At 37.7% G+C, this 9086-nt stretch overlaps 1 pseudogene; it reads right to left on the bottom strand.

The window, feature by feature from the left end:
• Positions 1–751: 751 nt before the first annotated feature.
• LOC130854975 (gamma-secretase subunit APH-1B-like) overlaps positions 752–9086 on the bottom strand; it is a 122045-nt pseudogene continuing 113710 nt past the window's right edge.

The following is a 9086-nucleotide window of genomic DNA, read 5'->3' as shown; positions in this document are numbered from 1 at the left end:
GCCCTGTCCTGCAGCAGGAGAGCCTGGCTGGCTAAGTGTGGAAACCTTTGGTTATACCTTGAAACCCCACTCCTTGTTACCATCTCAAAGCACCATGTAAAATAACTGCCTTTTGCTCACTCCTCAGGTGTAGGTCCTTCTTGGGAAGAAAGAACAGACTTGGGGAAAGGATAACATCGTCCTTAGAAGTGTATTTGGGCTGTTCAGCAAGGAATGCCAGGTACAGAACATCGAGAACATGGCCTGTGGGCAGGTGGGCAGTCCTGGCCTCTATTGCCTCCCTTATTCCTCAGAGTGGAGATGACCAGAGAAGGGCCTCTGGATGTCTGTAGAGTGTGGGCATCAGGACAGGTGCCCTCTTGCCCAGGTTTAAGGGTACTTCCTGTTTCTGAACCCTGTAAAATTAAACCAGGAGTTCTTATCCCTGAGATGGAAAACATAGTTCCTATTAGAGTAAAGCTCTTCTACAGACCAGAAGCATTTACAATACCTGGAAATGTGCTAGAGATGCAAGACCTACTGAATCAGAAACTCCAGGTTTGGTACCCGGCAATAACAAGTCTTCCAGGTGATTCTGATGCATGCTAAAGTTTGAGAAGTACAGATTTATGAAAACCTGCTCTCAGCTGGGGCTGCAAAACACTAGAGTTGATTAGGGTTTCTAAATTGTTAAGGAAAAAATGGAAAACAAATTTAGGTACCAAGAATTTAACTGCACCTTGCTAGCGTTTTCTCTGCAATTTAACCCATCTTATTCTCCATTAGTTTCTCTCTTATTTGATATTTCATTTGCTGATTCAAGTTTTCTGGCCATCTTTAGCTTACACTGGGTTCCAAAGGCTTTCTTTCTTGGTTTCCACCTGCTGACTGTCGGTTGAGGGTTTGTTGTCAGCAGCGATGAGAAGGAGCCAAACATGGATAAACCAGCCAGGCCTTTAGAAAAGGAAACTGCCTGCACTCAGACACATGCGGAGCTTGGGCTGCAGCACACTTTAGTATAGGATAAAGACAAGTTATATAATTGAATACACATTTTGTCATTTTCATCAGACAAATGCTTATTTGATTAATTTCCATTACGACCTGGCTCACTTATTAGTTGTCACCTCTCCCCTGCCCCTTGACGATATTTGTCATTTCAGGCCTGGAATGCTTCTCAGCTCAGGCCTGGTTGATGCCGGGGCTTCTGAACACCACACAGCATGGGAATTGTGTCAACGAACTAATTGCGAACGCCAAGCTGAGTAAACGGGGGAGCAGGAAGGGCAGACACACTCACAAGATTATTCTTCAGCAACCATATTGTGAAATGTCACATCCTAATTTGTGTCTGAGGGGGAAGAGCATTATTAAAATTCCCTGACAAGCCTATGGGCATGCATGTCTTTCTGAATCAAGAGTTGGCATGAAACTCTTTTGATCTTTCACACTTATTGTAGAAATCTTAGAAGGTTAGAATACCAAGCACCCTTAGTACATACATGGATTAGCTTATAGGTGGTTCAGTACTCTGTGGGAGAATATGACATATAGGATGAAGAAAATTATACCTCTGACTATTTGGCAGAGTTTTATTTTAAATTTTTTGGATACATGAGATTCTGAACAAAATCTGAATCTAGTAAAGATCCTGAACCAGTTTTCAACAGCTCAATTTTAACTTTAGGTCCCCTGAAGTGTGGGAGTGACTATAGCCTGGCAAAACATACAATATTCCTGCATAGATTAGTTAGCCTGGGTCTCTGCTGGTGGAACTCACCGTGGGGCCAGTTACGTGGAGCTCAGTGTTTCTCAACTATGGGTACTTTAGGCCGAATAATTCTTTGTTGTGGGGGCTGTCCTGTGCATTGCTGGATGTTTAGCAGCATCCCTGGCCTTCATCATTAGAAGCCATTATCCCCTATTCCCTGTGTCCATTTGCAACAACCAAAAATACCTCCAGACTTTGCCAAATGTTCCCTGGAGGTCAAAATCTCTCTTGATTGAGAACTACCCAGTAAGCTGGTTCATTTTCTACACTCATCTGTGCATTTCAGGCAGGAAGAGGGAGAGAGAAACCTGTCGAAGGTGAGACGATAGCTGCTCCTGGCTTCTGAGACAATAAGGGAGGGGAGGGGTAAGGAAAAAGAGTACGTACTGTGCGTTTGCTGAGTACTAGATGCACACTATTTGTGCTTTTACATAAATGTGGGCATCTCAAGCTGAAGTGTGGGCCTGGATACACTAAAGCAGAAAGTAAGCATTATAGTATCAATTTTACTTAATGTGAATATTTAAAACATTCATTTTTATATTAAATCACGTGCATAAAGGGTAGAATATAAAGTGTGTATACACAGTGAAATTAAAATATGAAACTTCAAATAAATTTTGTGCCTGGGCTGGCCGCCTCAGCCCTGGCTCTGCTCCCAGGATCTCCACAGGCATGAACACAGTCTCAACTGCTGTTGGATTATATGGACTGAATGTTCATGTCCCCTCAAAACCCATACGTTGAAGTCTCATTCTCAGTTTAATGGTGTTTGGAGATGAAAACTTTGGGATGTAATTAGGTCATTGGGGTGGAGTCCTCATGAATGAGATTAGTGCCCTTCTAAGAAGAGACACTTGTTTTCTCCCCTTCTCTGTTTTCTCCCATGTGGGTACAAAGTGAGAAAACAGCCTTCTGTAAACCAAGAAGAGGGTTCTCACCAGGCACTGAATAAGCTGGCACCCTGATCTTGGACTTCCCAGCCTCCAGAACCATGATAAACAAATTTTTTTGTTTAAGCTACCTCATCTATGGTATTCTGTTACAGCAGCCTGAGCTAAGACAGGTCCGTTGGTGGAAGCATGTGAGACGCATGATGAATGCTAACCAGTTTAATCCTCTGAACATTTCTGTGAATTAGGTAGGTATACATCTCTTATTTATTCATTTTTTTTTAAGATAAAGAAACTAAAACTCAGAGAGGTTAAGTAACTTATCCAAGCTCACACAGCTATTGTGCAATTGCAATTTGAACGTTTTAAAGTCTTACTTCAGATTTTATGATCTTTTTATTATTTTCTGATGCTTTAATAAGCAGAGTTAGTTCTGGGGAAATTTCTGAAGGAGGCGAAATTTTGTCTTTTCTTTCTCTCTCATTTCTGTGCTGCCTTTATCTCTCCCCTAGTAACCCCATTCCCAGAAACCCAAACATCCAGTGCTCTTGCTGTGTCCAAGCATGAACATGCAGCAGTGCACCTGTTAACCATCCCAGGTCTGTTTTTTGTTAATTGGGAACATGGCTGATACTTCAGACAGTGTATAGGGGCTCTACTTGGTGGTGACAACGTGGGTGACAGTAGCAGTAAGTGTAAATATTGGCTTTGAAGATTTCTTTGTAAGTCTGAAAGTCTGGAGATTGGAGAGTCCTACCATTTATCTGGCAGGAAAGATCAAATTGTCTTCAATTTTCTAGAAACCCCCAGATGAGACCAAACAAGAAAAAGTCACAGGGAGCCACAAAAAATACTCCCTTGGTTCCTTGTTGGACTCCCCACCTTTTTTCTTTTTCCTCTTCAACCCTATGCTGTCATCAGAGAATAAGGGAGACCCAGCTGCCAGGTTTTCTTCGGCAGGTTCTTGAAACAGCTTTTTAGTCTGTCTTGTTATCCCTCTCCCCAGCTGACCCCAGAAACGCTTAATTTGACTGTGTGAAAGTCATGCTAATTTCAGTCATTTATGTAATCATCTGCCATTTATGCCAAATTGCTGTGTAATACTACAGTGATTACGCATATCATTAAATAGGTGTCACATTAGCCTTGTGGTGGGTTTTATTTGATTATAACACTAAATCATGCTCAGGATTCTTAGACTTTATGGTTTGTTGCTTACACAATATTGTCATTTCATATCTTAAAAACTTAGAATATTGCTATTGAGGGAAACTTTGATAGATCATATTTCTTCTCCTTCCAGCCTCAATATAATGTCAAAATTGACAGCATGCACATTACTGCCATTTTGGAGGTTTCTAAATCTAACTTTTTGATTTCACATTGTTAACTGACTCCACAAATTCATTCTTTTGATGTATTTCAAAAATAATCTTTTAAATTACGCTTTAAAAAAAAAGGCTCACTTACTTTTCTATTGGATCAACTTTTTCTTTTTATGTTCACCATGTCTTCACCCTTATGAACAATATTAACATATACAAAAGAATAATTTCTCTCTGCAGAATGTAAATAACTACTTTTAGCATAGAACAAAGTTTAAAAGATTTACACTAAGTATTAACAACACTTATCTGTAAATCTTGTATTATGGTTGACTTTTACCTTCTTTATATTTTGGGATACTATAATTTTTTAACAACAAGCATATTGTTTCATTTATCTTCAGAATGTAAATATTCTTTTAGCACTGTAATGTTTATTGGGTATATGTTAAACTAATTTTCTAATTGATTTCAATATTAATTACACTCTTGAAAATTATCTTTAGCAAACACATGATATTTTAACCTTTGAACATTTTACTTTGGGGATATAATCATATGCTTAATATCTTGTAACTGTTATGTATTAAAAAGCAACCAAATTCTCATCCTCCATGTCCAATAAATTTTAATTCAATTCAGCAAATTTCATCTCTATCCCATGCCCAGACATAATGGGCCCAGTTTTAGTCCACGTTTGGATTCCTCATCTCCTTTTTTTAAAAATTTGATTTTACTTATCCTTTTAAATTTATTCTAAGATCCTTCACATTATTTTTGGAAGTGGAAAGGTATGGAAAATAGTAAGGTTCTGCCTCAGTGTACCAGTACAAGAAAGAAAATGACCACTGTTTTCTGAATGCTTTATGGTAGACTCAGGAGCCCATAGCTGCTGTTCTTTTTTCCCACATGGTATTCTATTCACATTCTGCAGTGCTTTGTGGAAACAACTGTCAAAGGCAGGACACCCCAGCTGCCATGGGGCAGCTCATCTCCGCCATGTGAAGAACGGCAAGATTCTGACTTACAGTTCAATTCCAGATTTCTCTTAAGGGCAGAAAAGGGGAGAGGGGAAAAAAGAAAGGAAAGTGAAGATAACAGGCTAAGGTGTATACTTATGTTTTGAACAAAGTTATCTGAAAAGCACAATTTCACAAATAAAAACATTTTCCTTTTAAATTAAATTACTGAGCTGGGTTTTGCATGTCTCTCTTAAACTGCTGAAAAAGTCCCAAATGGTAATGACATGACTGATGGCTTTAAGAATTTATCCATTGTGTCTCCTGAGTTGTGATAAAATAGCCACCTCCTGTCAAGCTTGCTTGCCAAGTTTCAGATAGATTTTTTTTTAAAGGGTCTGACTTGAATATTATTTTTGACTTTGGCTGCAATGATCAAATTTGCCACTAGACAGAGCTGTTTGTCTTATTTTTGAACACTGCAGAGTTTAGGATTTTCAAGAGAAGTAGAGCCAATGAAAAGAGAAAACTATAAATGATATCTTTTATGAGACAGGTACTCTTAAAAAACACACTTAGTGCCCTTTCTTCTGCTAGTATTACATAATTTCCAGATTGTCCTGTCATTATCATTCAGGAGGCTGCAAGTCAGTTTTCAAACTTCCACTCATCACCAGGAAGATTTCAATAGCTAATAAAGAATAATCAGGGTGTATTATGCAATTTGCTCCTTCTTTTATATTACAGTAGTTAAAGTCAGAGTGACATCCTAAATACTGAACTTTTGCTGAAAACTTCTTGGTAATTTATTCTCTACTCTTTGCTATGAAAACTGTTTATTTTATGAGCACAAATTTTGGAATTATAATGGTGAATATTTTGTATATGTTACAGATTTTATTTGCATAAAATATATTGAAAAATTTAAAATCACTACCATCCAAACTGAGTCCATTCTGAGCCCAATTCACAAAACATTGAGGTTTTTGTTAAAACTACAGCGTCAAGGGTTCTGCTGAGGAAGGGTCTAAGCAGAGAACCCAGAAGCGGTCCTTCATCTGTATACACGGCAGCCATTTTTACTGTGTGAGGCTTACAACCCCGTATTACCCCAGACATATCTCAAATTGCGGTACCTGCCCAAGCAGCATCAGCAGCACCTGGGGATTTTTCAGAAATGCAAATTCTCTGGCCCCATTCCAGCCCTACTGAATCAAACATTCTGGGAATGAGGCCCTCTACTCCGGTGTTTTAATAAGGCTTTCAGAGGATTCTGATGTAGGTTAATGTTCGAGGTCTGCTCATGTAGAGAAATAGCTTCCAAATGAGAGAAATCAAACTATGAAAAAAAAAAGTTGGATGAAAAAGAAGTAATACATGAAGCAGCAAAGAACATCCAGGAAGCTGTAGTTAATGATCTCAAGATATAAGAGGATGCTCTGAAAGAGAAAAGAAAGAGCTCCTGGAAATTAAATACATAATAAATATTTAATTAAAATAATTAAGTTAAAATAAATGTACATAAAAAATAAAATAAAATTTAATTAAAACAAAAATTCAACAGAAGGCTTTGAAGATAAAGTTGCAAAAAGCACCTATGAAGCTTTAAAAAAAGAAAAAGAGATGGAAAATTGAAAAGAATAGATAAGGGATTTAAAGGGTAAAAAAAGACCCTCAAGATCTACTTAATAGGAGTTCTGCAGACACATATAAGAAATTATCAAGTAAACAATATAAAAAAATTTCTCAGAGTTGAAATGTGTGAGTTCCTCAATTGAAATAGCCCACTCAGTGCCTAGCCGATGAGAAAAACCCCAATAAGGCACATTAATTAATGAAAGTTCAGAACACCTGGTGAAAGAGACGATCCTAAGAGTCTGAGAAAAGTTAAAACTCACATAAAAAGGGAAAAGAAAATCAGAATAGCATCTGAATTTGCACTAGCAACAATGGAGTTAGAAAACTAAATAGAGCAAAATCTCCAAAAATTGAAATGAAAATAAATTTTAGTCAAAATACTGCACCCATGTATTCAAGAACACACAATTTTTCAGGCATGTGACTGCTCACAAAATTTATTTCACTCTGTTTTCTTTCTTATGATGCAACTGGAGTAAATGCTTCAACAAAGTAAGAAAGTAAATCAAGAAATAGGAATACATGGGATTAGGAAACAGTGGATTCAACAAAGGAAAATGAGAAAGGATATTCTAGGATAACAATTACACAGCTAGCCTAGAAAACTACCTGTCAGATTAGAGCAGGAAGCTGGAGTGGGGTCTCTGAGAAAAAAAAAGTTGCACTGTTTGATCATCCAATGTGTTTGATCATCTGGAAAATATCAAGAAGCATTGGAAAGATCTATTACATTAGTGATAGGTCACAGAAAACTAAGCAAAATTTAAAATGAGGCAATTTCTAACTTTAGGAGAAAACAGTAAGAGAGAGAAAACAATGCACATGAAAAGAATTTATCCCATCATACACTCTAAATGCTCACTTCCATTTTAACCAAAAACTACCAAAAAAAGAGAAGAAAAAGAAACTGACAGACTATATGAAAAATGTCAGAATTAAACCAAATTAAGTAAAAGAGTTTTAAAAAATAACTTGCATTAATTTTATGCCATTTGGTGGTTCTATATTCAGATATTCAACTCAACCAACTTCAGTTAGGAGTCAGCAAAGAGCCCAGCTGAAATGATCAAATGAGTCACAAATCATCCCAGAAAAGTCTTGTTGATTTACAGTGACTCTCAAAGTGTGGTCTCTGAACCAGAAGCATTTACACCACCTAGAAATTTCTTAGAAATGCAAATTTTGGAGCCCATCCAAGACCTACTGAATCAGAAACTCCAGGTTTGGTGCCCAGCAATAACAAGTCTTCCAGGTGATTCTGATGCATGCTAAAGTTTGAGAAGTACAGATTTATGAAAACCTGTTCTCAGCTGGGGCTGAAAAACACTATTTAGAGTTGATTAGGGTTTCTAAATTATTCAGGAAACAAAGGAAAGCAAAGTTAGGTACCAAGAACTTCATTGCACCTTGCTAGCATTTTCTCTGCAATTTAACCCATCTTATTCTCCATTAGTCTGCCTCTTATTGATATTTGATTTATAATCTGGGGAATAAATGTTAATCTTTGCTAGATGAAAAGTTGAGTAAATTACCTCAACATTATCTGATTATTTGCCAATCCTGAGTCTAGATATACAAGATATATAAGACCTCAAACAGAATCCCCAAACATATTTATTCTGAGTATCCACATCACTCTATATCCTATGCCATGCTGAGTAGTGGCAGGGTTATTGGCATCTTCTTGATGTATGTTGATTCACTGTCTTATTGGTTGACTTATAGGAAACCAATGCACATGCCCCATCAGTGAGAGCAGCTCTGTAATTCTGTAGGTTGTTTTCTTACAGAAGAGTTTGGCTCCTGTTTTTCTAAGAAAGTTGAAATTTTGCTAAGTTTTGACTTATGTAAAAGTATTATGCTTTTAATATTACAGTTGTGGTTCCAGTCAAATGACCACAAACTGAGTTCATAAGCTTCTCTTCCCCACCTCTCATACTTATAGATCAGTGATTAGAACCACCATCTGAACAGTTGGTCAGGCTACAGACATGGAGTTTACCCATTCATTCATTCAGTAAAAATTGAGTGCTTACTACATACTGGTTGTTCTAGGAACTAGGAACACAGCAATGATCAAAACAAGACAAAAATCCCCGCCTTCAAGGAGCTTATGTTCTAGTAGTGAGAGACAGACAATAACCAAAATAAATAAGTAAATTACTGTATATTATAAATCACAAAGTGGTAGGTACTAAGGAGAAAACTTGGGATTACTGTCATGGAGGTTGAAATGTTTAGTAGGATGATGAGAGGAGGCCTCACTGAAAAGGTGATACTTAAAGAATGATTTGAAGAAGGCAAGGGTATCTGGACAGAGCAAATAGCAAGAGCAAAGATTGTAAGGCAAGCTCATGCCTGGAATGTTGGAGTGGGTGAGGGAGATTGAGCTGGTAGGAGGGCAGTAGGGATAAAGTCATTGAGGCAATAGTTCTGGGGCGGGGCTGTGTTGTATAGACTTTGTCATCCTTGTGGCCCATTGTGAAGACTTTAGCTTACATTTTGAGAGAGATGGGAGCCA

This window comes from Hippopotamus amphibius, chromosome 6, assembly GCF_030028045.1.
Source record: "Hippopotamus amphibius kiboko isolate mHipAmp2 chromosome 6, mHipAmp2.hap2, whole genome shotgun sequence".
Classification (NCBI taxonomy): domain Eukaryota; kingdom Metazoa; phylum Chordata; class Mammalia; order Artiodactyla; family Hippopotamidae; genus Hippopotamus; species Hippopotamus amphibius.
The sequence above is the reverse complement of the archived record's forward strand: the minus strand, read 5'-3'. Positions and strand labels throughout refer to the sequence as shown.